Below are 27,563 nucleotides of genomic sequence, written 5' to 3'. Positions count from 1 at the left end.
ATTGGCCAAAGCACTGGATATCTAGTCGGAATTAATTTGTTGACTTTTACTGCTGCGACATGACGAATTGCCACCGCGTTGTTGCAATTTAATTGTGATTTTTCAAACGTGCTATGTGTGAAGAGCGTGTGAAAGCTGCTGCGAATGTCCTTCAGCGCTGGAGACGTTCAGCTCGCTGTGTCTTTTGGTGTCAAGCTGATGCTACGAGTAGTGGAAAGCCAAGGCTATGGGTCTTACTGCTTTTAAGGGGATATATTGTAGTTACAAGAAAAGCTGGTATCAGTTTGAGGTAAAGAAATAAGTTTAAGAAAATATTAAATTGTAAGAACCATTTTACTGGTATTCTCCAGTTTTTTGCTTTGACTAAGAAATAATAAAAAAAAAATTCTGGTTCTATACACTGTCCAAGTAAATTTTCTATCGTCTGTCAAAAGTTGACAATGGGCGGGGCTCTGCTCTACTTTTATGCGAAATCCTAAACCTCAGGAAGAAACTCCTCGCCTAACCTTTAAGATATGCGATCTGTCGTCTAGGAATTGTTGAAATCGGACCATAACTTTTAAGGCCCCCAGGTACTAATATTTATAATTTGTGGTACACCGCGCCTAAGCCTGTGTTTTCTGACTATCGATCAATTTTTGAGATATATTAATGGACTTCAGAGCGCATATTTTCCTATCAATAATTTTCCCTTGTTCAAAAATGTGCCAAATTAGATCTAGGCTTCTAATACTTGATATAAAAATTATCAAATTTCCGAACGACTTTATACTATATTTATCGATAAATATATAAGTTATCTTATTGAAATTGAGTGAACGTCTTTCTGCGCTAATCGTCTATCGATGTTTCGAAATGTTATAATCGGGTTAATAATTCTAGCTCCACGAAAATAATGTTGTCATATCAACTTTCCAGACGATTTTAAATAGCTTATTAGGTCAATATGTGCGATAATTTAATGAAATTAAGTGTTTTCTTAACCACTAACTGACTAGTAACGAAATCGATCCAAACCGCAACCCCTAATATAATATAATATTAATATAAATATGTCGAACTAAATGGTTATATATCGAAAAATTTAGATGATTGCGATTCGTTCATAATTTCCTCGAATAATTAATATTGAATTCTTTCACAAAATGTTTAATATACTCGTATGATCCCGGCTTTGATCTTTGACCTTTGACAATTGAAAATTGCAGAAGTATAAAATGTTCGGTTACACCCGAACTTAACCCTTTCTTAACAGTTCTGAGTATTTCCTCAAAATAAACGTATGTACATGTTCCTTGTCATTTTGGTGCTAACTAGTACACCCTGAAATAACCACAAGACTTTGTATTACTAGTAGATAGTATATTTCAGTACTTAGTGGATTTTCTCACGTCGCCGTTTGGAATGCTAATGAATACTTGCTGCGGTAAAATGTCCACGCAATTGTTAGTAAATAAAACGGTATTATATTTTATGTGTGTTAACGGTTTCATTTGCATTACTAGCTGTTCGCGGCAACAACAATTAAAATATAGTATATTAGACTAAAGAACGAATAGAATGTGTGACTAATTGATAGCAAACTTCATAGGTATAAAAAATGCTTATTTATATTTTATTTATTTATTATTTCAAATAAATTTACTTGCCTTTGTCTGAAATATAAATATATACAATATATAAAATTCAGTTTAAAAAAAAAGTATTTAAAAAAACAGTTATATTGCGATCCTGCCAGGAGTCGAACCTGGAATCTTCTGATCCGTAGTCAGACGCGTTATCCATTGCGCCACAGGACCTACAAATTTTATTCCGGCAAAGCAGTTATTTCTACTACAGTCAAATGTGCATAAAGCAACTAATAACAAAAAATAAAGCATGCGTATTTTTATAACATCCCCTAAAATTATGCAAAGCTAACATGACTTAAAGCTATGAACAGTGTTGCCATGTTTTAAAATATTAAAAGCATTAATTATGAATGTTTAAAATTTAGCCGAGTAAAAGTGTATAACAAATGAAGTTGAATTATGTGAATAATTCTGGTTTATTATCACATACTCTCCTGTTCATAAAATTACTGTCGGTTAAACAGTGAAAAATAATGCTTTACGTGTACATACATATATTTGTTAAATATTATGAAAGTTTTCAAAAATTGAGAAATAAAATATTTTAAATTTAAATCAGTAATTATTATTATATAAGGACTATGGAGATCCTAGCTTCTATTTTTATAATTCGAAATATAAAATATACATACATACATAAATTCTATGATTTATATACTTCACAAAAATCCTCAAAATCTACAAATTATGAATATAGCGATATAAGTTCATTATATTGTTAAAAATATTATTTCTATAAAGCTGTTGGAAAATATGGATGTTTTCTCTTCAAAATTATTACTCCTCTAATTCAAAGTAAAGTTGTCGTAGTTCAGAAGCTTGTTTTTTTACACTTCGTAATTGTAACGATATATATTTTTTTGGGTTTGTCGAACACTTCAATTATATAGATGGAGCAACAACTCTGATGAATTGAACCATATCGCTACCGCTTTTCAATCAACGTCTCAATTTTATGATATCCTTTGGCTTAAATCTGTACAAATGGCTGGAAACTGAAATTTCTTAAACATCGATTTTGCGTTATTTATGTACATATATACTTATATATATTTTAACAATCAACTGAAATATACTAGAATATGCTTTTGTCTTAAATGTGTTAAGTGACAAAATTGAGAATATGCCTCCGTGGCGCAATTGGCTAGCGCGTTCGGCTGTTAACCGAAAGGTTGGTGGTTCGAGCCCACCCGGGGGCGCATCACTTTTTTCGCAAAACTTTAATTAGTGAATTTTGTAAATAACTATTTTCTTTTTAATTAAAAATGAAAATAAAGAAATATGTAAAAAGTTCTCTGCAAGCGATCCTGCCAGGAGTCGAACCTGGAATCTTCTGATCCGTAGTCAGACGCGTTATCCATTGCGCCACAGGACCGACTGATTAAATAGTGCAGCGTATATTCCACAAAATTTTTTTACACTTTCAAAAATATTATTGGAAATATATGTGTTGGAAAAATCGTAAACATAATTAAGAACTAATAAAATTGATTTATTATCATTCTTGATATAATCAATTTTCAAATTAATTTCATAAGTTGTAATAAAAGAAGATTTAGCTAAAGATAAGACAAAAGGTAATTCGTTGCCAGCTGAAAATCTATTTCTAGAAGCAGGACATGCATACATATGTAATTGTGTATGTACTATAAATATATTGAAATCATGGTTCTTTTATATACATACATATATGAATGTATATAATTCAACTACAAGAAAAGAAGACCGAACAATCAGAAATTTTTATATCACATACCCCAAAGTACTTCCAATAGAAGCTAAAAATGGATTCCAATTCGACATTAGCAACGATGTATCAAAAATTCAAATTCAATCTTTGGGAATCAGGCAAAAAGCTTAGCTGGCGCTTAAGAAATGAGAAGGCACATACGCATCGAAATTAAGCACCGACTTGACAATGAGTAGTGTGTGGAAGCTTTGCGAGTAACACAAGAGAAATTTCTTATTTACTCATCTAACAGCATCCCATTCTTAACCCCAAACTTGTGGCACGATGGAAGACAGCACAGAAAGTTCAGTAATGTTAGCTTACCCTTTTGAGACCAAGTAAACCGCACTTAGAAACTAAATAAATAATACAATTTCCCAAAATGTTTATGAAAAATTCGAAGAACTGGAAAATAAGTGGTTGAACGATACCAGAAATTGCCCATGTAAGTTTAGATATACATACATATTTGACATGTAGTGATCGAAGGAATAAGATTTTTGTTAAAAATTTAGATTTTTTAAGCCACTCTTAAGTGTAAATTTTTCACAAAAATAAAGGACCTTTTTTGGGAAACCATCATTTTGTCAAAATTCAAAATTTCGATAAATCATGTGATCATTAACTGTATTCATCTCTACTAATATATATATATATTTTTTGATTTTTGGGTTTGAGAAAATCATAGGCAGATAAATTTTCTACACCGCCAGACACCTTTTTATAGAGGTTCACCCGGAAATCAGCTGTGGGATCAAGGTAATCAGAATTCTAAAGCGTATTCAAAATTTTTCAAAATGAACTACCGACTTGGAGGGATATAACCTCTTAATGTAACAGTTAGAAAGTCAAGCCACTCGCTTTAAAGCTACAAAGTGTTTGCCGGACAACAAGTTTTTTTTAGAAACTTAAAAATATATTAATAATAAATAAATTACAAATATTTATGAAAAATTATGTAATAAATTAATAAAACTTAAGTAAAAATAGTATTTTTTTTTTATTAGTAGCAAATCTGTTGAAAAACACGCATGTGAGTACACTAATATGAAAGTTATGCGGAGGGACGTTTCATACAGTTTTATAGGAAATATTGCACATTTTAGGCTATTTTTAATGCCAGCCTAACTGTAAATTAAGCAAACTATTTTGTGCAATATCTATTTCATAAAAAAAAGATGTAATTCATTCAAATCTTTAGCATACGAATGTTAGGCGTTTCAATAAAGGAATAGAAAAATATATATAAGCCACATGTCAACTTTATATCAAAACATTTTCCATACTAGGCGAAAGGTGAAAAAATGACGGTGTGGTGGATTGATACCAAGTAAATGTTCTACTTTAGAATACTAATATAATACTTCTGCCATCAGTTTCGCGCAGTCCTCGATAGTATAGTGGTCAGTATCCCCGCCTGTCACGCGGGAGACCGGGGTTCAATTCCCCGTCGGGGAGTACACTTTTTTTTAAATACTTTTTTGAATTCTTAAGCCTTGATAAGATTTTTGATATCTGAATTAACGCGATTTTCGTTTTGTTCTAGGCAAAGAATTTTCAAATAATGACACAGCAAAATTAAAAAAGCAATTATTTGTAAGTCAGACACTTTAAGACCAAAGCATGAAATAAAAGTTTTCTAAAGACCTCAAAATTGTGCAAACAGCAAGGCGAATTCCAATAGACAGATAAAGAAGACCAGAACTTAAATGCCCATCTTTGCAATAATTATAAGTTAATGATTATTTTAACATAATTTCTTTAACCGAAGTCCCAAAAAAAATTAATATCCACCAAGAAGCAAGTTACCACAGGGAAGGATGAACTAAGATATTATTTTTCGATTTCTAAGAATATATATAAGAGAAAATCGTAAACATGACTATTCTTCCATCCTGGTCTGCGTTAGTTGAGATACAAAACGTTTAACCCCCCACTGTTTAGTCATAATACCCTGTTGAATCAATCATCATGGCAATAACACTTAAGGAAAGTAATACACATGTTCGATTCGTCATAGCACAATAAAATCGCAATACCTTTTTAAAGTATCTAGTAAATATACTTTTAATTTTTAAAAGAACATTCTAGGTAATCTGAATATCTAGTCAGTATAAAAGATAATATAAGCAAATATCATTACATATATTTTATAATTACGATGCATTTTTAAATTATTTAAATCTGGTTCGATTAAGAATGTTATTGAATACAAAAATAAATTATTTGATTATTTGCCTAAAATATACTTCATTACCAAATTATATTTTAATACCTACCATTATGTTATTATATTTACAGCAAATCAGGAATACATACATACTATGTAAATATACATATGATATTATATATTTATGTGAGCATTTTGGAGAGTGGTGGTAAGTACAATTCTTATAATATTAAGTGTGGAAAGTGCTGATATAATACATTTGTCAAAGGTTTTACGCAGTCCTCGATAGTATAGTGGTCAGTATCCCCGCCTGTCACGCGGGAGACCGGGGTTCAATTCCCCGTCGGGGAGATTATAATTCTTAGTTTTTTACAATTATATTTTGTATATATACCTATATCTAAACTTATATATATATATACCTATTCTTAATTAATCCAAGCAACTTTGCATTAGCTGATATTGGTAAAGGAGAGTAATTGTGTTCATGTAGGACATTGTCAGTCCGCAATATCGATAATGACTATAGCTCCGAGCGCTTGGTCAGGATGTTCCTATGCATCCACCTTATAGTTCCGACCTAGCGCCAAGTGAATACTACCGGTTTTGTTGGTGCAAAAACCGCCTTCAGAGCAGCTTGTGAAAATCGCCTGCCCTAGTTTTTTTTTGCCAATAGTGGCGAAGGTTTCTATGAGTGACATTATGAAATTATATTCAAAATGACAAAAAGTTACCGCTGCATATTTGACCAGAACATTTTTACTATGCGAAATAAAACCTTTAATTTAATTCTAAAATAATGGATAATATATAAGTACGATGGGTTCTTCTGAAACATAAAATACGGACGAATAATAAATGCGACTTAACAAAGAAATAAATGACTTTAGTGGCTGTTAATTTCTTTGGTTATAGCCAACACATAGCTTGAAACTTCAGTTTAATAGTCGAATTTCATAATACGTACTGTTGAGAAAATGTTCAATATTCGGAAGGACAGTGCGTGGTCTGGGGCGTTCCTATTTGAAAGACAGTTATTTATGTTCAAAGATGTTGAGACCTCTTAACCGACCACTATCTCTCGAATTTATGTTTTTTGTTAGATATTCAAAGCTTTTAAAAAAGTTTCCTTATCAATAAGAGATCAATCATATATGATGTTCAGAAATATGTTTGATTTTTATGTAGAACTAAAAGCGGAAAGAGAATAAAGAGAAGCGGATTAATCAGCATAAAGGTCAAAATACCTATTATATAAAGCAGATATACAATCTGCTTAGCTCAATTTATCAATTAAATATACCATACACATATATATACATAAAATAATATATAATTATTTACTCCTAGTTATTTCAGTCGCAAATTTAACCAATTTTTACAACATCGCCATTTTTATAAAAATAAATTTAAGCCAAAATTTTGAACACTTTACTAGCAAGTATTTTATAGATTAAGAAACCGTTTGTTAGTCGCTTTCAGATAGCAGAAGTTACTTGAATCGCCATCTCCCGTGGAAGTACTCTTGAGAAAAGTGAAGACTGGTTCAGTATTAAAATGTTAATTTAAAATTTTTGTATATTTTAATATACATACATATATTTAATAAGGTCTAAAAAAGAGCAATTCGAATCTTTCTTCCATACTCACAAAATAAATTCTTTGGATTATTTGAGTCTAGACTAGGCTAACTCCTTAATATTTTGATATTTGCGTCAATGCATTTTATTTATAATATATAATAAATTTTTTTACTTTTGTTCTACTTCAGTTTTTTGTAAAATATAAAATTCAAGATTACTTGTCCATATAGAGCATAAATTACACTACTCAACAAATCTGAATCAAAAATTGTTACTATCATTTTCGGTTTTAGCAACCCAAAATTAGCAAGAAACAGCCACTACATAAAAGTCGCAGAATGACTGGAAACTACTGTTGGTAGTCACTACTTTCGCCATCACTGTCAGCAACTGGACTTCTATTCTACATACTTATGCTAGATGTTTTTTATGCAACTGCACTTATAAAGAACACTGGACATTTAAATTGTATGGGCCTCCGTGGCGCAATTGGCTAGCGCGTTCGGCTGTTAACCGAAAGGTTGGTGGTTCGAGCCCACCCGGGGGCGCAATTAAATTTTTTGTTGTACTTAATTAATTTTTATTCTTGAATATACTTGCATTTAATTAACCTATATAATGTTATCGTTTTATTAGAACATATCAGTATTAGTAGTATATCGGTACAGTACTTATGCTGAAAGGCTTTGTTGAATAGAAAGTGTCTTATCTTTATTTAAGCATCAAGTTGCAAGAAAAAATACATACAAAATAATTTAAATAACATTTTTTAGTTCTAGAATTTCATTATGTCTGAAATATTCATTTCATCTTCATACTCATAATTATTCTTATATTTTCATGTTGAGGCATTGTACTCGTATATAAATTACGCATATTATATTTAACATTTTTTAAATATTTTTAATAATTATATATATATGCACAGGTAGGTATATATCTATATATACAGATATAGAGATTTAGTTATAAAAAAGCTCTGCGCCCCCGGGTGGGCTCGAACCACCAACCTTTCGGTTAACAGCCGAACGCGCTAGCCAATTGCGCCACGGAGGCCGTGCTGTCAATCTTGCCCAAATAATAACAACCGGTTTTTTTCAGTATTCTAAGATATATTATATACATAAGTTGTAGACTCCTTATAAAGTTTCACAAACCTATCATAACATCTTACCACGAGCCATCCAAGAGCCGCCTCCTTCTAATTTGAAGTTTAAGCTTGGTATACTTCTTCTTGTTTATTCTGGGCCCGAGTTGGGCAAATTGTTATAATTTTGAAGTGAGCACGGTTAACCGTGTTGTGAAGCAACGCCGTTTTCACGACAATTGGAATTACATATGTAGCGGAACAGACCTTGATCTTTACCGCGTTTCCTGAAGTAATTTCAAGGAATAATGCCGAGTTGACAGCCGGCTAAAAATCCGGATCCGTTTCAGTTACTTAGACTCGACTGTCGTGAAAACGTATTATTGAGAATCCTTTTCTGTCGCTACAACAATAACAATGTGGAAGATCTTTCGCCAAAAGATCCATTCGACTCGTTTTCTGAACGCAATTAAGAGCAGGCAACGTTTATGCTGGAATCTCCTAGTCCGATGTCTTCATAGAGCTCGTTTGTTTAAAGTTTAAAGTAAAGAGATTGAGTAACTTACACTTTTTGAAATATGTCAAAAAGATTTTATGACCTCATGCTAGTACCATACAATCTTTGAGATTTATCATATTCAAACAAAAATTCAGTTTTTTGACAGTGGGCTTCAATCTTACTCAAATTGCGCTGCATAGAAATGGTTTTGTCTGGTTAACAAGTCTAATTGGATTGTGAAAGTGAATCGTGCTTCCAACCTTCTATATTTTAACTAAAATTTAATGTGTGCAGTTTATCTTTATCGACGTGTTTTCTAATAGTTCTTATGGTAATTCATCGACTTTTAATATTTTAACCGAAATATTCTACAGAAACTTTCTTCTGCTCGGCTAATAGAACAATAATTGTATCGGCTTCGTTTGGGGTGCTCGGATTTATTAGCTTCTGCGGTTGTTTGACTGCTGTCTACTTCAGCCGTTGTTTGCTACAACAAATTTATGAAGTCTCTCCTCCATAACTAAAGTATGCTCAGAATGTTAGTCCATAGATCTTCGTTTCTGTTCTTTGAAGAATTCATAACACTTCTCATTTGTTTATGTACATCTTCATTTCTGTTAACTAAATAAATCAAAAGCTTGCAATATTTTATACTTCCACTCAATATTAATTTATTTATATTGTTTTCTCACTTCTTACCTCTTCGTATCATCAACTTCGGTATTCACCATTCAGCGCATTGTCAATGCTTTTGTTGAACAATCTAACCATAACAACAACAACAAGAGCAAATGTTTTGTTTTCATTTGCTTTTGTAGTTGCTGCTGTCGCCGGTTTTTTGTTTCGCCTTCACCGTCACCGTCACTACCACCGTTGCCACGCCGTTGTTGTTGCTGCCGCTGCATCTGTATGCACTGCGGAGCAGCTTCCGTTGCCACCTATTCGTCGTCGTCGTCGTCGTCATTCGTAACAAGCCGGCCAATACACCGCCTACCACCCACTGCACACAACTTTTAACAGCCGTTACAACATAGCTACATCATACATATTTACATTTTGCTCTTCAGCAACTCGTCTGCCGTTTCGTGCTTGTTTCTTACGGAGATTGCTTCTTCGCTTTTGTTCGGTTTTACAATTGTACGTTGAATTTGTCGTCATTGGAAGAGTACAACGATGCAACAACAACAATATAACTATAGCAACTACAACAACAACAATATAACTATAGCAACTACAACAACAACAAAAACAACAACAACAAAACCAACAAGAGCAATAGCAATAAACAAATAAATACAACAACAAATATAACAACTATTACAACAACAACAATAAATAAATACTACAACAAGTACAATACCAACAACCATTAAAACAACTACTACAACAACAACACAGACAATGCGAACAAATGCAAAAAACACAACAACAACAATAACAATTACAAAAACCAACAACAATCGGTAGCCAACAAAGTGTCTGCTGTTTCATTCAACATTTGCACCAACCAAGCCTGTGACTCTTTTCCCCCCGCCAATATGAACAAACTCTTATATCTACATATGTATGTATGTATATGTGTATGCGTACAAGTGCGCACATATGTATGTATGTATATGCACGTATATACATATGTATATGTGTGCATGCAGCTATTACTCCATTGCATCCAACTTCGTTTATTTGCTACCTTGCTTTTATTCTCATTTTATCGTTGTTGTTATTGTTATTATTGTTGTTGTTGCTGTTGCTTTTTGCTGTTTAGCATGACATTCGCTTCGGTTTGTTTGTGGTTTTGCATGCATGCAATTCAGTTTCATTTTTCAGTTTTCATTTTTGGCTTTCGGTTTGGTTTGCAGTTTGGCGTTTTCAGTTTCGGTTTCAGTTGCGCCGATGCGTTCAGTCTCTTGCCGACTATGAGAGTGACAACAAGTTTACGGTGTTTATGCTACTTTTTCAATATAGCGCTCCAACTGACGGTGTCTGTCCGTTAAACAACCGATTAGCGAAGTGAATTAGTCAAACTTAAAAGTGTGACTACACAACAAGAACAACAATTGTTAATTTTTGTGTGCAGTGCTAGCTCAGGCGTGTCGTGGCGCGTTGTGGAAGATATAAAAAAATATAAAAATTAACAAAAAAAAAAAAAACATAACAAAAATTAATAAAAAAAGCAAATCAAAATATGAAGTAATAATTACAGGAAAATTCGAGTGTGAAAATAGTCAAATTAAAACTACAATAAAAATGAATTGAAAGTTGATTAAAATAAAAATTAATATTAACTTAATTATCAACAATAAGGCAAAGGCGCAGAAAGCAAAAAATATTATATTATTAAAAATTTAGTAGGGTATAAAAATCATCTTTTTAAAAAATGTGTTTGAAATACTTTTTTTGAAAATATTAAAATTTTATTTGAAGCCAGATAAAAAAATAATAATAAAACAACTAAAAACTTAAAATTAAAAAATTTAATTTAAAAAAAATACGATATTCTAAGCTGAAATCGTAAAAACATACTAATAATACAAATACAAGAAACTATTTCAAATGCGAAAATTGTAAAAAAAAAAATAATAAAAAAATCTTATTATTAAAAAGTCAAATTAAAAAAAGTTATACTCTATGCTGAAACCGTAAAAATATAATAAAAATAAAATATTAGCTCAAAATTTGAAAAATATTCAGCAGAACTTATAAAAATTCTAACGGTAGTATCAAGATTTTAATATTATAAATAAATAATCATGGCGCGTAAAAAAAAGTCATAAAAAAAAATTAAAAAATAAAACTGCATTTGTAGCCTAAACTATAATTTGCATAAAAAACATATTATTTTCTAATAAAAAAAGAAGCAAAAGTTGTAATTTTAAAAATAATAAAAATGAAAAAATATTCAGCTCCGAAATACAATAAACGTACAGCTAACTGCATTTCGTTAAAATAAGGTATTTAAAATAATTTCTTGTGCCGCTTACTTTTATTTTATTTAAGAATAGTTATTTATATAAAATTATTTCCAACAAGCTACATATGCCCTTCACAAATGAAAGAGCTTTCTTTAGAATATGTTATAGGGGACCGAACTGAACAATATATTTAGAGATTTTAGCATTGTCTTGAACAATAATCCATGCCGAGTTTTTTTTAAAGATATTTTGTCAAATACTTGTAAAAAAGTTTTCCATACAAGAATTTAAATATGATGGGTAAGTTTGTATGGCGCCTATACGCTATAGTGATCCGATCAGAACAAAATCTCTAAATATTTTAAGAAATAACCGATGGTAAATTTCTTGAAGATATCTCGTCAAACAAAAAAAATGTCCACACAAGCATTTGATTTTTATCGCTCAGTTGGTCTGAAAGCTATATGCCATAGTGATCGGATCTAAACAATTTCTTCAAATATTACACTGTTATCTCAACAACACAATACAACCACTTTATTCCAAACGCTCAGTTTGTATGGCGTCTATATGTTATAATGGTCCGATATTGACGGTTCCGACAAATGAACAGTTTCTTTGAGAGAAAAGGTCGTGTGGAAATTTTCAGGTAGATCTCTCAAAAACTTAAGGGCTATATCATGTACGAGTATATAATGACAAACAGACAGACATGAGATTAATGAGAATAAACGTTTAGGAGTATTTCTCCAATATTTCCTCACAAGTCCAAAGGAATAATTAAACTTTCAGATGAAATATGCGTTCTGTAATGAAATCTGGTAACACTAAATTAATAATCAAAGCTTTAGTAATATTTGTATTGTTATATCTATTATTATTTAGAATATTGAAATATTCGACAATTCGCTCAAATTCATATTTCTTGTCGAATATTTTGTACTTACGCGTATGTAGATTGAAACACTGCTCTAAAAAATTCGCAACTGCAATCTTTTTCATATCTCTTCATTCAGTTATTAATTTCAAATATTATATTTACATATTAAATTTTATTGTATTAAAAAAATTTTGGTCAGGTGGCAACCCCTTTAAAAATATTTTCTAATCACAGATTTTCTTGAACTGTGTTAGTTTGGTATCGCCAATTTGGATTTTTTAAATGTAAGAAACTTGTAAAATTCACATTTTGAATCAAGTGGCAACATTTCAACGATTTGACAACCACCGTACTCTTACTCAGTAGTTAACCTCATTAAATACTGTTTCGCATAATATTGGTATAAATACGTACATATGTATATTGTAGTAATTCGCCTCAATTACGAAATTATTAAATATGAAATTTTAAACCGGTGGCAACACTTTGAATAATATAATTTTAACTGCAGGCTTTCGCTAACTTCTGCAGTTTGATGACTACATTTTGGTATTTTTTTTTGCTATTTTTATAAAAATTTGCAAGCAATTGACAACCTATTAACGGTTTTGCAACCGCATGACGTGCAGCTGTAAACCTTTTTAAATACTTTTTCGTATAATGTTCAAGTATGTATATACTCGTAAATCGTTCAAATTATAAATATTATTGAATATGTAATTTTAAAAAGGTGGCAACTCTTTTAGGAATATACATTTATTTAACAGCAAGCTTTCTTCAACTTCTGCAGTTTGATGTTTTTTGATTTTGTTTTTGTTTTTAAATTATTTTAATACAAATTTTTTAATTAAGTGGCAACCTCTTAACGGTTTTGCAACCACATGATTTTCTAATATCTTTTTGTATAAATACTTTAGTAAATCATTCAAATTTTAAATTTGATTGAATATGAAGTTTTAAAAAGGTGGCAACTATTTCAGGAATATATTTTTAACTGAAGTATTTTTTTCTTACGTTTAACACTGTTTAGGTATTCTTATTAATTTTTTTTAATTAAAAGTTTCAAACAGCTAGCACAAATTTGGAGTTTCAGATTCCCACTACCCATCAAATAATACTAATATGGGATTGAAAAATACCAGAACCAAACTTCAAAATTACAAAAACCAGAAAACAAACAAAAACAAAATTTTCTGTAGTCATTCAATCTACAGAATAATTATAACAAAAAAATGAATAATATATCGCGTATAAACCAAGACTTTAAGTAAAGCAACAGCAAACTAATGCACTACAGTATGTGCAAAAGTTAAGCATAACACACCATAATTCAAAAAAAAATTTTTTTTTTAAATTACAAAAACCACAATTATACCGGAAGTTCCACGTAGAAAAAATTATTGGCAAAGTCTGAGGTATGTGTAGCTGCAGCTGCCCACATTTCTATATATATTTATATGCATATATATGTATGTTTGCATTTATGCCACTAAATGACATAAAAATTAAGAAAGCAAAGCGAAACGCATGAATGTAAAATGCGAGCATATGAAATTCACAACATTGTAACGGCGTTGTGTGTTATTGTGCTTGCATATATATGTGTAAGCGTGTGTCTAGATGTGTATGCAGACGAGGGCGCGTCTAGTGAAAATGCACGCTGTGGCGTATACGCAACCTAAAACCTTTCGGCAACTACACACAGACATTGTGTGTAAATATGTATGTATGTGCATTTGTAGTATATATAGTATGTATATATTTACATATGTAACGTGTGTATGTATATGCCACCCATTGCAAGTATGCCTGCGCCTATTTAGTGTTGCAGACGGCTACATAATTTATTTATTTGACCTCATGAGCGCGCATAGATACAACTGGCGTGGTGTATATACATATATATGGATGTGTATATGTAAGGATATGTATTTATGGCTTGTCATGCCGCTTGTGCATATATGCCGCGCTGCCTTGTGGTTCGTTCGTTGACAGCGGTAAGTGTGTGGCGATTTTGTTATGAATAACGCTGGGCAAAGGGAATGCCGAAAATTTTCACATTGTAACCAAATGAGAGCAGCGGGAAAAATTATGGAAAAATGGGCAATTTTAGTTACAGTGGTACGTACATGAGCGTGAAATTGCAGTTGAGGCATCTTTTACTTGATCTTATTAAAGTTTAGGCTAGGTATGCAGTGGATTAGCATGAAATGGTGACTAATTTGATTTTTTACAAATATGTATTGAAAACTAATACACGATGGGGGAGCTCTCAAAATACATATATTATCTTATATGTTTATTTCTTTTTCTTTGAAAATATCTTAAAAAGAGCCAAAGGCTTTATGTGGTCAAAATGTTAATAAGAATAAATTTTCTCTCTCGTTGGATAATTGGTTAATACAAACTTCAGATCGTTCTAATATTTTATTTCATTTACAAATAATCATCTAGAAGAGCTCAAGCTAAATTTTTTTAACATTCGACATGCTTGCAACAATTTTATGAATTAAAAAGAAAAAAACATTTTTGTACTTTTCAAAGCTTTTAAATCAAAAATTTTGAACTGTGTTTTTTGCACTTTAAAACGTTTTCAAAGCTTTTAAATAACAAATTTTGAGCTGTAAAAAATTTGTCTGAGTTAAATTTTTTCGAAAATTGAATGTTCTGCAAAAATCTGCGATGTAAACATTTTTATTCTGCACAGTTCAAAAGTTATGGCGTTTTTAATGAAAACAGGCTTTTAACGTGTTCTTTAAGTGGAAAAATTAAGCTAATAACTTTTTCTTGAAAGAATATTTTTTTCTCTGTACTTATGTTCATTATAACCTATAAATTTCATACTAAATTTTTTTTTGACCCACGTGATTATATTATATGTAGATAGACTTAAATAAAGGTAAATAAATTGTCGAATGGAAGCAGTTCTAAGCAAAATTTTAGTTTTGATAAAAAAAGTTTCAGATATTTTGGTCTATTGCCTGTATATACGCGAAGTAGCTCCGCAGTTTTTGAGATTTCAATCCAAAATTTTCCACACGTCCTTTTCTATCCAAAAAGCTGCTGCTTTGTCGGAACGGCCGATAGCAGACAGCTGTCTCATAGAAACTGAACGATCAAAACCAAGTCCTTGTATGGAAAAATTTTTTATTTGAAAAGATATTGTCCGGAAAATTGGCATTTATTATTTTACAAGACAACATTAAATTATCTGAAGAAATTGTTCAGATCGGATGTCTTAATCATATAGCTGCCATAAAAACTGAACAATCAAAATCAAGTTTATGTATAGAAAACTTTTTTATTTGACGAGATATCTTCACGAAATATCGCATAGACTATCATCTCAGCCATTGTTATAATTTTCAAAGAAATTTTTCAGATCGGACCACTATAGTATATAGCTGCAGTACCAACTGAATGCTCAAAATCAAGAACTTTCTATAGCCTTTGCTGCTAAGAACAATGCACATATGAAAGTATCATAGCTTCGGTGCAGCTGAAGTTAATTTTTTCTTGTTTTTTTTCACACACACATATACACAAAAATATAAATTTCTCTAAAAACGCTTTTGCGAAACACATAAAAAGGAGAAAATTTAAGTTCAAGGAATTTAACAAAATTACATAAATTAGAATTGAAAGCACAGACCGGCAAATTGAAAATAAATAATCAGCAATAAATCAGCGATTCAAGAAGATTACAAACATACAAACATACAAACATGAAAAAATTAAAGCAAAAGTGCAGAATGTAAGATAAAATACACGCAAATAACAAAATGAGATAGCAAAACCAAAAAAAAAAAATAAAGAAACACAAAATCAACTGAAAGGCAAAAAAATTCCACTGCATTAAAAACCAGCAATTGCATGCGCCTCTAACATGAATGCCGTCGCATGAAAACGAGAGAAAGAAAGGCAGTCAACAAAATGTTTGCTAAACACAAAATACGCCAAAGCAAAATTGCTTAGCCAGAGGCTAAAAAGCAACAAACACAACAAAAACACGCAAAAAGCGCAAAACTGGCAGAGCATTGATAAATGCAGGGAAGCCAATACATTATAATAAAAATTCCAGCAAAAGTCGAAAATAACAAAAAGCAACAACAAACAACAAAAACACACAAAACTTAACAAATCTGCAACAACGCCGAAGTTGCCGGCTTAACTGATAGCAGCTAAGCAAGGCAACAAGCAGGCATGTGCAATAAGCACAAGTATGTATGATGTATGTATTAGTGTGTGTGTGTGAAAGCATACCGCACCAAAAATATTGCTAAGAGGGGATAACAGAATTTTACTATAATAATTTTGTTTAATGAATTGCTAAATGTAAATTAATATTTTGTTTTGTTTTCAAGAAGAATTAACTCAGGGTTCTAGTCTTGAGGCCCGAGTTTCGAGTGGTTGAAAAATTGATCAAAAAAAAATTTGATATTTTTTCAGCTATATGTTTGTGATTTGTTTACTAATACTTTATGAGTACACAAAATAAATTTTAAAGAAAGAAATCATAAAATTAAAGTGTTCTTACAGTAGAGCGGGGAGTAAAGGCCGCTTCCGCGAAAAAAAAGAAAAACGAGAAGATTATCATAAAATGGTGGTTACTCCAAAATAAAGGTCGATTTTCACTATTCTTTTTAGCTTTCTAGAAATTTTTATATTTTAAATTTTATATCCTGAACAGAGTATTTTAAGGAAATGTCGGAGACCCTATAAAGTATATACACATAAATGATCAGCATGATAAGCTGTCTGTATATCCACGAACTAGTCCCTTAGTTTTCGTGATAAAGACCTAAAATTTTGCACACGTCCTTTTCACTCAAAAAACCAGCTCATTTGTCAGAAAGGCCGATATCGGACCACTGAAGCATATAGCTACCATACAAACTGCACGTTCGGTATAAAGTCCTCATATGGAAAACTTTTTCATTTGACGAGATATCTTCACGAAATTTGGTATGGATTATTGTCCACAGCAACAGTACAACCTCCAAAGAAATTGTTTAGATAATACTACTGTAGCATATAGCTGCCATATAAACTGACCGATCCAAATCCAGATAAAGATCTTTTATGCTATACGAAATGTGTTTCCTTGCTTACTTAAAATCAGCAATTCAGACAATCAAAATGTTAAATATATTTTGCCGTTACAAGATTACTTCTATCTACAAAACATATGTACTTGTATATATTAAATTTTAGAGTCACAAAAAAATCTCTCGTTGCTCGTTTTTGTCCAGCAGAAAAAAAATTGGTGGTTAAGTTAGGCTTCCCGAAAGGAAACGACAGCAAGCTATTTTGCTACAAAGAAAAATCTCTTTTTATGATTTTTTGTGTGTTTTTCTACTGTGTGCAACTTCTAATATTATGTGGTAAATTTTTAAAAATTATTTCAATACTAAACTAGTTGTAAATTTGTCTTCGGTAATTATTTCACGCTTCATGCCACTACAAAGGGGTTATAAGCACCAACCCCCACCTGTGTACACGCCACTTTAAACATGAATACTTGTGTAGCGCATTTATGCAAGTTGATATAGAACTAAGTCTGTGTGTGCTTCACATATGTTTGTTTGTATTTATGTAAGTATGTATGTATATATATATATGTATACATAGTTAGATATGTATTGGCATTTGTACGAATAATTTAAGGCGGTGTGTTGCATTTGTCGCTGCATCAGCATTCCCGGGCTAGTCGGTCTGTAGGCCTTTCGCAAACTTGTTTGACTTGTTGTGCTATCATTTTTTGCTTTTTGTTTTTTATTACTTTCCCGATATTGCCTTTGCCGTGCATGTTCACTGCGTTCTTTTTCTCATGCTCACACTCGCGCTGTGGAGATTTTTGCAAAATCTGCTTCTTTATTTTTATTTTTTATTCTATGCACATATACTTGTATATATATACATGCCCATATGTGTATTTGGCTATGTGTTTTTTTAAGTATGTGCATGTATAATTTTTTCTAAATTGTTAACTTGCTTTTTAGCTTTAAACACATGTACTCCTTTATGTACAGGGTGTGCCATCTTTAGTGTCGGTATGCAAACGTAGAATAGCTCTGATATATTCTAACCGACCAAACTGTTTAAAGATCTTCAAAGAAACTTCAATTCAGACCTCTGACCCACATAGAAAATATTCCTTTAGTTTTGGTAAATTCATTTTCATTTAATTACTTTTAAACGCGAACGAGGAACGCTCTGTATTGAAGGTACAGAACACTCAATTAAGATCTATTGTTTCGGTTAACGTTTTTAACGAAATCATCATAAAACCATATTTGTTCCTAACAACACGAAACAGTCGCTAGAATTTTTATCGATGGTTATTAAATCCTTGCTTCTGCCAAGATCTCGAGATTTGATTTGCGTAACGACTTTTTACGTTGTTATAGAAAAACAAAGTGTACACTAACAATCTTCTGATGACCTCAGGTCAAACATTAATATCGAAATCGTTCATATATAATATGTTGCCAATCGATAGGTTCGAAAAACTTATTACAAATGCAAAAATATTGTTAATTTTGCTGTAAACACTAAATAATGGAACTTGACAGCTTCAGTAGTCAAAAAATGGTTGCCAAATATGGTGAAAAGTTAAATTTAATGAAAATATGTCCTATTTCAATTTTATGTATTTTTTTTTAATATTTAGGTAAGATATTAAGTTCATGTTACAAAGTAAGTGATGGCGCACCCAGTATTTGGCTTCTGATATGTTCAAGTGGGGAATTTTGTGGCCCAAGTGAAAAATATTGTTATTTTTATTTCATAAAATATAATGAATTTCTTAATATAACAGTGTTTTGCAGCAACATTTTAAATTTTACCGATATTTCCCTACTAAATTAACCATGCTTTGAGACATGGGCTTTCCAACTATTGCAATATCTTCTTCATGCTGCATTGATCCACAGAAATAACGGGAACAAATCGAGAATATCAATGCTAAAATGCATGAGATTTTTTGAACGATTTAGAACTCACAAATATTTTGCTGAAATTTCGCTCTCAACACCACACGGTCGCAAGATCAATTATAGTTATGGAATTTGTAAATTTCTCGAGAGAAGTTGCTTTTGATTTTAAGAAGTAATTGTAGTATAGAGCAGTTTTACATGGACGATGATTTATTTTCGTGATAAATAAACATTCATCATCAATGTCTTTCTACTCAGTTTTTTTATATTTATTTTGATAAGGCTATATATATACAATAGTATATGCAGAAAAGAAAATTTATGGGAAAAATCTACCGCTGAGCCATAAAATCATTAATTTACAAATAAATAAGAAGCCGCTCATAAATTTCATTGATGGAGTTGCAAAACCTTGTTTTTGTAGAATTTATATCTAAGCTTCATTTTTACAAGTTTAGCGCAGGTTAAGGGGTGACATAGATTTCGTGGAGCCAAAAATGGTCTATTGCCATTTTTTTTTTAAACTAAAAGTTAAATATTTTATTCAAAAGATACATATTTATTCCAAAGACACATATTTTTCAAAGATTTGTAGAAGCAAAATATTCAAAGCTCGGCCAATACAACGTCATTTTCGGCAGCACCTCGGGTAAAAGGTGCCACAGCGTTAACAGCAAAGCTTCTTACAGCAAGTAAAATGAAAGAAAACCTGTTTCAATTAAGACCATGAGCTAGGTATTAGAAGAAAGAAAAAGCAAAATAGGGAAAATTTTATTTTTGACAAAAGTTTTTACAAAATGCAAATTTAGGTGAAAATATCTCGACGTTTTTACAAAAAAATGCAAATTTAGTCTCGACGTTTTTTTTAATAATTTTAATTGAAAAACAATCCTTTGTTCAAGACCTTGTAAACTATATCTCATAGACTTGATTAAAATTTCATTCAGATCGGTTGATTAGTTTGCGAGAAATCTTGACAACCGACTTTGAATACACAGTTTCGCGAAAAAAAGTTAGTTTAAAATTTGAAGTGGCTACATAGCAGAACTGCAGTGCGCAACTTTTCAAAGCTGTATCTCCAAAACTATTACTTGGCTCAACTTGCGCATTTAGGCCAATATATCCGTCTGTCTGTATGCATATACGCGAACTAGTCTCTTAGTCGATCTACACACAATCTTTTCACTTAAGGAAGCTGTTTATTTGTCGGAACCGCCGCTAACGAACCACTATAGCATATAGCTGCCATACAAACTGAACGATCACAACAAAAAAAACATGTATAGAAAACTTTTTTATTTGTTAAGATATCTTCATGAAATTTCGCATGAATTATTATCCAATGCAATGCTATAAGCTTAGAAGAAATTTTTCAGATCGGACCACTTTAGCATATAGCTGCCATACAAACTGAACGATCAAAATCCGGTCCTTGTATGAAAATTTTTTTTGTTTGACAAGATATCTGCACGTATTTTGCCATGAATTATAAAATAAATATATAATTAAAAGCAACGAAATAACAATCGAAAAAAAATTTCCAGATCCGACCACTACAGCATATAGCTGTCATATAAATAATATGGAATAAAGTTTTTGTATTCAAAACTCTTTTATTAGTGCAAAATATTCTAGCTTCGATGCAGCTAAACTTAAATTTTTTTCTTATTTTCTTTTAACTCTAACCACATATATGTATATATAATATATGTTTAATTTGTATAATTTCCTACTTTACAAAGCTTTCCAGCTGTTTTGCACTCAGTTTCCATCATAAAATCTACTTTGCATAAGTATTCCCCATACACGCGGCAAGCCTAAACGGCAGCTAACAAATTAATAATGCACATACATACGGGCGTGAGTGAGTGTGTGTGTGTGTGTGTGCCGCCTACTAGTAATATAAGCGCGCTCCAAGTTGCAGCAGGCATTCAGCAAACAGCGACAGTCTACGAATAACTATGTAGAAACGACCAGATTTTGGGGCAAACCTAACTACCCCAAACGCTCCAAAAATTAACCGCCTTACGCGCTTGCTCTCTATAGCTCTCCTTCACCTTCATTTCACTCGTTAGTTTTTGCATTTCCTCTTTGCGCCACAATTGTCGTCGCACACACACACACACATACGCAAAAGTAATGATGGTACACATTTCCTCAAGTTTGCGAAAATACCTACACACAAAAAAATGAGAAGAAGGCATGAAAAAGCAATAAAAAGTATGTGGCATCATGGAGGCAAATAGCGAATTTGTATTAATGAACTTTAGATGCGTTCGTCTCGCCACTTCGCCAGCAACAACAAGCAAGCAAGCGCTTTTATGTACCTATATATTTATGTGTGTGTGTCTAAGCGCGCGCGTCTGTAATGTGTGCGCTTGTATTTGTGACTTTATGGATCTATTTTTATGTGCGCCTGAACTTGTTGGCGCAACAGACGCCGCCATTGTATGAGATGCCAGCGCGAAAAAATTTAAATTTTTTTATAATTTAATTTTTGTTTTTTTTTATAATTTTTTGGTTTGAGGATTTTCCACATTTGTTTTTTTTTTTTATGTATATTTTTCGCTTCGTTGCAGTCGCATAGACGCACTTTTGCGCTTCACACAGCGCGCCTATTATTGCTGTTTCTTTTTTTTTTTTTGGCCGCTCAACATTTTCATGTTCAAGAATTATACAATAAAAGCCGCACCATTGTCCAAAGTCAATTGAATGTTCGCTGTGTTTTATTTGTCTTATGGCTTACTTCTTTTTTACACATTACTTATCGTTGTAACTGAAGCATACATATGTATGTGTGATATGTATGTATGTGTGGTATGCATGTATGTGTGGTATGCATGTGTGTGTGTATTTTATGTGTTTTGTATGAATGTGTGGTATGCATGTGTGTGTGTATTTTATGTGTTTTGTATGTATGTGTTTGTATGTGTGCGTGTGTGTTAGCTAGCTTGTTTGCTTATCGGTCTGCGATAAAGGTCCAAGTTCAATGGTGTTAATGCACAGCATATGTTCTCTATTTAAAATAGCATGTGTAAAAGTTGTGGTAAAACTGTGTCTTCTTGTTGTTGTAAAATTTAATTGCTAAGCTATGGCAAATTGCATGTGTCTGCCAGCGTCTACAAATCTCTATATTCAATTAATTAAAATTTCTTAGTTTGGTATTTGGGTTGGCACGCGAGAGAACTTTAATCTAGTGTGGAATTGCAGCACATAAGGTAGTACATAACTAATAGGTAGCTATGTATATAAATGCCAAAAAAATTGTTGTACCAAACCAATCAACAACTCTATAACGTTTCAGTTTGCGCGCGCAGCTTGTAGCTGTCCGGATCAAATTTGATCTTAAGTATATATGGTTATAGAGTCTGACAAGTTTCTAAGTATATATAATTTGTATAAATGTAAATAATGCTTGTATATATATGTATACATACATATATATATATATATGTTATAATGTCTAACAAACTTCTAAATATATATGCATGCAAGCAAATAGACAGAAAATCTTCAAACTTCATAAAGCGAAATATCAAAAAGTGCGAAGAAAAAAATATTTTTTTTATGAGAACTTGATAGTATTTCAAAATTTTGCTATATATAGTGCCATTTCTTCACAAGACACTTAGCTTATGCTATTTGAACTATATTTAACTGGAAATATGGGCATTTATATATTGTATTTATTCTCTGGGCTGCGGAGCACGCACTAAATTTTTATCATCTTTTCTATTGGCTTTTACGCCACTGAATTCCTAGCGGTACGCTAATTAGCCAAGTATTACACATTTAGTGCGTGTTATCGACAATTTCACCTTTAGAAGGGCAGCTGCTTGCTTCATTTCTGCAGCTTAGGCTTCGTTCAGTATCATAGCGCGTCCAACACCGACTACTACGAAGTAACAAATATATAATACTAGTGAACTACCGGCTTAAATACTAAACTGAGAGTACATTACTACGAAACAAGAAATTATGTCAACTTCGAAGCTATAATACTCTACACAGGTGCATTTCCTTCAGCATAAAAGGGTATGAAAAGAACTTAAGCTTGATTTTGATATTTCAGTTTGTATGTCAGCTATAAGCTAAAGTGGTTCGAATTAAACAATTTTTTTCAGAAATTATAGCATTGGCTTAGAAAATATTCTATGCCAAATTTTGTTAAGATAATTTCTCAAATAAAAAAGTTTTACATATAAGGACTTGCTATCGATCGGTCAGTTTGTGTGACAGTTATATGCTATAGTGATCCGATATCGGCGGTTCCAACTAATGCACAGCTACTTTGAGAGAAAAGAACACGTATAAAATTTCAGATCAATATCTCAAAAACTGACGATTAAATGGTAGCTTCAAATCGCATGAAATCAGAACTCATGGTAGCGAATCTAGTGAAAATTAGAAATTAAATGCAAGAACTTCACATAAACTCTGTCACACAGAAGCTGACAGGAAACACGGCTCAAAACATCTAAAATAGTCTAACATTTTGTTGTACGCTAATATGTTAAGTAACAGTTCGCGCTGTCTCTTATCTTTGTCTTAAAATTCTCTAAGCCTGGTTTAGTCTCGTTTAAATATTGATATATTTTCTAACATCTCTGGAGCAAAAATATCTATGAAATCTTCCAAAACCTTCCGACTATATTCAGTAGCCCAGTTTATAATTTGCATGACAAATAGTTGTCGCATTTTTACTTAAGAAAAAACTTAAGCAATAGCTGGCTATATCTTTATTTATCCACATGCTTTTTTTGAATTTCTAAGTTCTTAGCCAACTTTTTCTTCAGCCGTTCATTAAATTCGACTTTCCCACACATTTTATCAATTATCAGCATCATCATCCTGATGGAGAGTTTAATCTTAACCTTTATAACTTAAGAGGTGAATTTCTATATACTAACTCTACCTACTGATATCTAAAGGTAGATAGGTAGAGTGGATGTCGCACGACGCATGTAGGCCTTTAGGTGACTCATTGTGAAACCATCGAGACAAAAATCAACACACTCTATTATGTACTCTTTGAACCATGAATTGCTTTTGATAAAGTGCATTAATTCAAAAAGTTTTAGGAAGCACAACTATAACAATACTCATAGTCATAAGACAAAATAAAAACGTAAAGTGTTGACCTTAAAAGCTGGTTGTTGAGATTGAGCTCAATACTTGTATAAGAAAAATTCATCGTACTTTCAGCTTAGTTATAAATATACGAAGATGAAGGAGGAAATGTGAGTGAAAAGCTATCATTAAAGCGAGCAGAAGACGAATCTTAGAATGTTCAATTAAAATCTATTATAAAATAGAGAAAGATAAGAAGCTTTGAACGACATCAGGTAACCTTATAGAAACAATGCCAATATGATGCTTAGAGTAAATCCATTAGAAATAAGGTCTATCATACGAAGTACTGCAAATTTCTTAGAGATTTTTTTCAGTATTACTCATTATCTTTAAAAATAAACTATTATAATAGCTGGAAGACCACAGATACACCATTAAATAAATCAAATTGTTTGGCACCAAATCATTTTGAATGGGTATAAATTAATTGTTATTGGTTCGGTAGAAACGTTGCTACTGTTTCAAACAGCGCTGTATGTTTTTTCAGAATTATATAAAAAATTAAAATTTGGACTTTAATGAAAGTATCTGCAATATATTATATTATAATATATTAACACAAATATACACACAGCTATGTATTAAATTGCAGTCAGACTTTTTAAAAGTTCACTAACCGCCACACAGTTTAATCTTCAGCTGGTCGCTACAAAAACCTATTAAGCGTGTGACATTCTTGCACAAATACACATACTACAGACACGTAGTAAAAATATTACTGATAATGATTGCTTGTGTCATAATTGAATAAATAGATCTGCGCAGCTGCTAACCTACCGCAATATGGAATGCTGTGTGCACGACAAAAATCATAGATATTGTAGAAATGAAGCACGTATGTAATTTAAAGCAGTTATTAATGAACCAATATATGTATGTATATAAACTGATAAATAATCTGCACAAAAATATGTGAAAGCGCTACTTTCGCACTACAGATTTGGTGACTAACACAGAACTGCTGCAAAATGTATGCAAAGTGGGTCAGTTGCGATTGATTTTTAACTCAGTTAAGCTGTGGACTATTTTGCTATTTCGAACATCTGCAGCATACAGAAATTGAAGATTTTTAGAGTTTCGCAATGTTGTAATATTAGAGAGAGAGAAATACTTTCGTTTAAGTGTTGCAAAAACCAATACCGTTAGTTTGTGCTTTACGCATGCTTGTATAACTCTTGTTTCGGTTACCATAGCCCGACAGTATTGCTATGCCAATTAAATATCGAAATATTACGCTTCAAGCAAATTAGATAGGTTTATGGAACAAAGCTAGATTCCGGTTGGAACTGTGATTTAAAGTACACGAATTTCATAAGGTTAATACAAAAAATAATCGAGAAAGTCTTTAAAAGCCGTGGTCTTGTGTTTATTTTGAAGCTTTTAAAATAAGTTACGTCAAATCAAAATAGTTTAATTAATTTTTCGTTAAGTAAATTTTAATTGGAGCACTAAACCAACTAACGAGCTTTCACAATTTCCAATTAATATCTGCATTTGGCAACAAGAATGTTAACATTTACACACTTTTCTCAAATAATGCTGACTAGTGTGCTTTCATGTGAGAATGAATATTTTGTAAGTCAAAAGCCTGAAATTTATGGTTTTAGCTTTTAAAGATGAGCTTTCACTTTGTTTGTTCATTACAACTTCACGTTGGAAACAATGAAAGTTCGTAGGTTAGGTTAATTGTGGCAACATATGCCTGTCAACAATTCTGCAACATATTTGTTGTTAACCTATGACATGTTTAAGTCCATATTTGCACGAATATTATTGCAGACTACACTTTTACTTAGTACCAGCTAAACACTTGCGGAAATTTCACCGAATAACAGCAAACGTTGGCAAGTACGAGTATGTGTGTATGTTAATATAAAATGTTGCACATTATTACATACATACATGTATGTACTTACGTTGTTGCCTACTAAAAGCTTCACTTTCTGTTACAGGCCAAAGAGCACAAGAATTGAAAGCAAACAGAAATAGCACTAAAATCGAGAACAACAGAAATGAAAAGTTTGCAACATGCAATTAACATGCAATGTGTGGCAATTAAAACGAGTGCAATGCAAAGGGTAGCAACATAAATATCTACAATTAAATCTATATATTTACATATATATGTATGTATGTATGTATTGTACATAAAGTACATAGTTTTGATATTCAACTGCACTTACGTTGAAATCGCCGGAAAAGTGATTAATAAGCTGTGTGGCAACAACGGCATGCACTTTGCAGCATGTAAGTGTTAGTGTAGTTGCCATAATTGCAGCAACAGTCACTAAACGCTGAGAGTAGAGAGTAGCATAGAATGGTGCACTTTTAAGCGAGTGACAAAAGAACACTCGCTAAAGTAATAAAATGCTGGTTTGGAAGAAATGCTGAAAAAGTTTTTAGGAGCATAATAAGATGGCTTCAATGACTTTCACGCTCTTTTTCAATCTACCAAATATAAAGTTTAGTGAAAGGAAATCCATTATTTTTCCAAATGAGCGTTTTAGTAAGAGCTACTGCTCTACGGCCAAACTTTTAATACGAATCTCTACCGTCAACAAATAGACCGTTTGAAGAAAGCAATCGTTCACAAGCGAACTGCTTTGGTCAATAGAGGAATTGTTTTCCATAAGAACAACGCCGGTCCACACACATCGCTAGTGACTCGCCAGTAGCTCCGGGAACTTGGTTGGTTCTTATGCTTCCACCTTATAGTACGGAGCTGGCACTATGTGATTACTACTGGTCCTCTCTATGGCGAAGGCTTTTGCTTGTGAAAAATTCGTCTCAAGAGAAGCTTGTGAAAATCGACTGTTTCAATTTTTTGCCAATAGGAATGAAGGTTTCTATGAGAAGGGGATTATGAAATCGCCTTTATAACTGACATCGGATGATTTTAACTATGCTAAATGAAGCCTTCAATTTAAGGTAATAAAGTTTTTCTATTTCCAAGACCTTGGGAGTATTCCCAACTTGAGTATTCTTTTGTCACTCGCTTACA

At 32.0% G+C, this 27,563-nt stretch overlaps 7 non-coding genes across 7 annotated transcripts; 4 read left to right on the top strand and 3 right to left on the bottom strand.

Annotated features, from left to right (window-relative positions):
* Nucleotides 1–1,726: 1,726 nt before the first annotated feature.
* On the bottom strand, nucleotides 1,727–1,799 carry TRNAR-ACG (transfer RNA arginine (anticodon ACG)). Its single transcript has one exon. It is a non-coding gene; the product is annotated as a tRNA-Arg (tRNA).
* Nucleotides 1,800–2,756: 957 nt separating this feature from the next.
* Nucleotides 2,757–2,830, top strand: TRNAN-GUU (transfer RNA asparagine (anticodon GUU)). Its single transcript has one exon. It is a non-coding gene; the product is annotated as a tRNA-Asn (tRNA).
* A 103-nt stretch (nucleotides 2,831–2,933) lies between these two features.
* On the bottom strand, nucleotides 2,934–3,006 carry TRNAR-ACG (transfer RNA arginine (anticodon ACG)). The gene has a single exon. It is a non-coding gene; the product is annotated as a tRNA-Arg (tRNA).
* Nucleotides 3,007–4,746: 1,740 nt separating this feature from the next.
* TRNAD-GUC (transfer RNA aspartic acid (anticodon GUC)) lies at nucleotides 4,747–4,818 on the top strand. The gene has a single exon. It is a non-coding gene; the product is annotated as a tRNA-Asp (tRNA).
* Nucleotides 4,819–5,809: 991 nt separating this feature from the next.
* TRNAD-GUC (transfer RNA aspartic acid (anticodon GUC)) lies at nucleotides 5,810–5,881 on the top strand. Its single transcript has one exon. It is a non-coding gene; the product is annotated as a tRNA-Asp (tRNA).
* Nucleotides 5,882–7,587: 1,706 nt separating this feature from the next.
* TRNAN-GUU (transfer RNA asparagine (anticodon GUU)) lies at nucleotides 7,588–7,661 on the top strand. Its single transcript has one exon. It is a non-coding gene; the product is annotated as a tRNA-Asn (tRNA).
* A 434-nt stretch (nucleotides 7,662–8,095) lies between these two features.
* Nucleotides 8,096–8,169, bottom strand: TRNAN-GUU (transfer RNA asparagine (anticodon GUU)). The gene has a single exon. It is a non-coding gene; the product is annotated as a tRNA-Asn (tRNA).
* Nucleotides 8,170–27,563: the final 19,394 nt, after the last annotated feature.

This window comes from Bactrocera oleae, chromosome 4 (assembly GCF_042242935.1).
Source record: "Bactrocera oleae isolate idBacOlea1 chromosome 4, idBacOlea1, whole genome shotgun sequence".
Lineage (NCBI taxonomy): Eukaryota > Metazoa > Arthropoda > Insecta > Diptera > Tephritidae > Bactrocera > Bactrocera oleae.
Note: the sequence above shows the minus strand (reverse complement) of the source record. Positions and strands in the feature narration are given on the sequence as shown.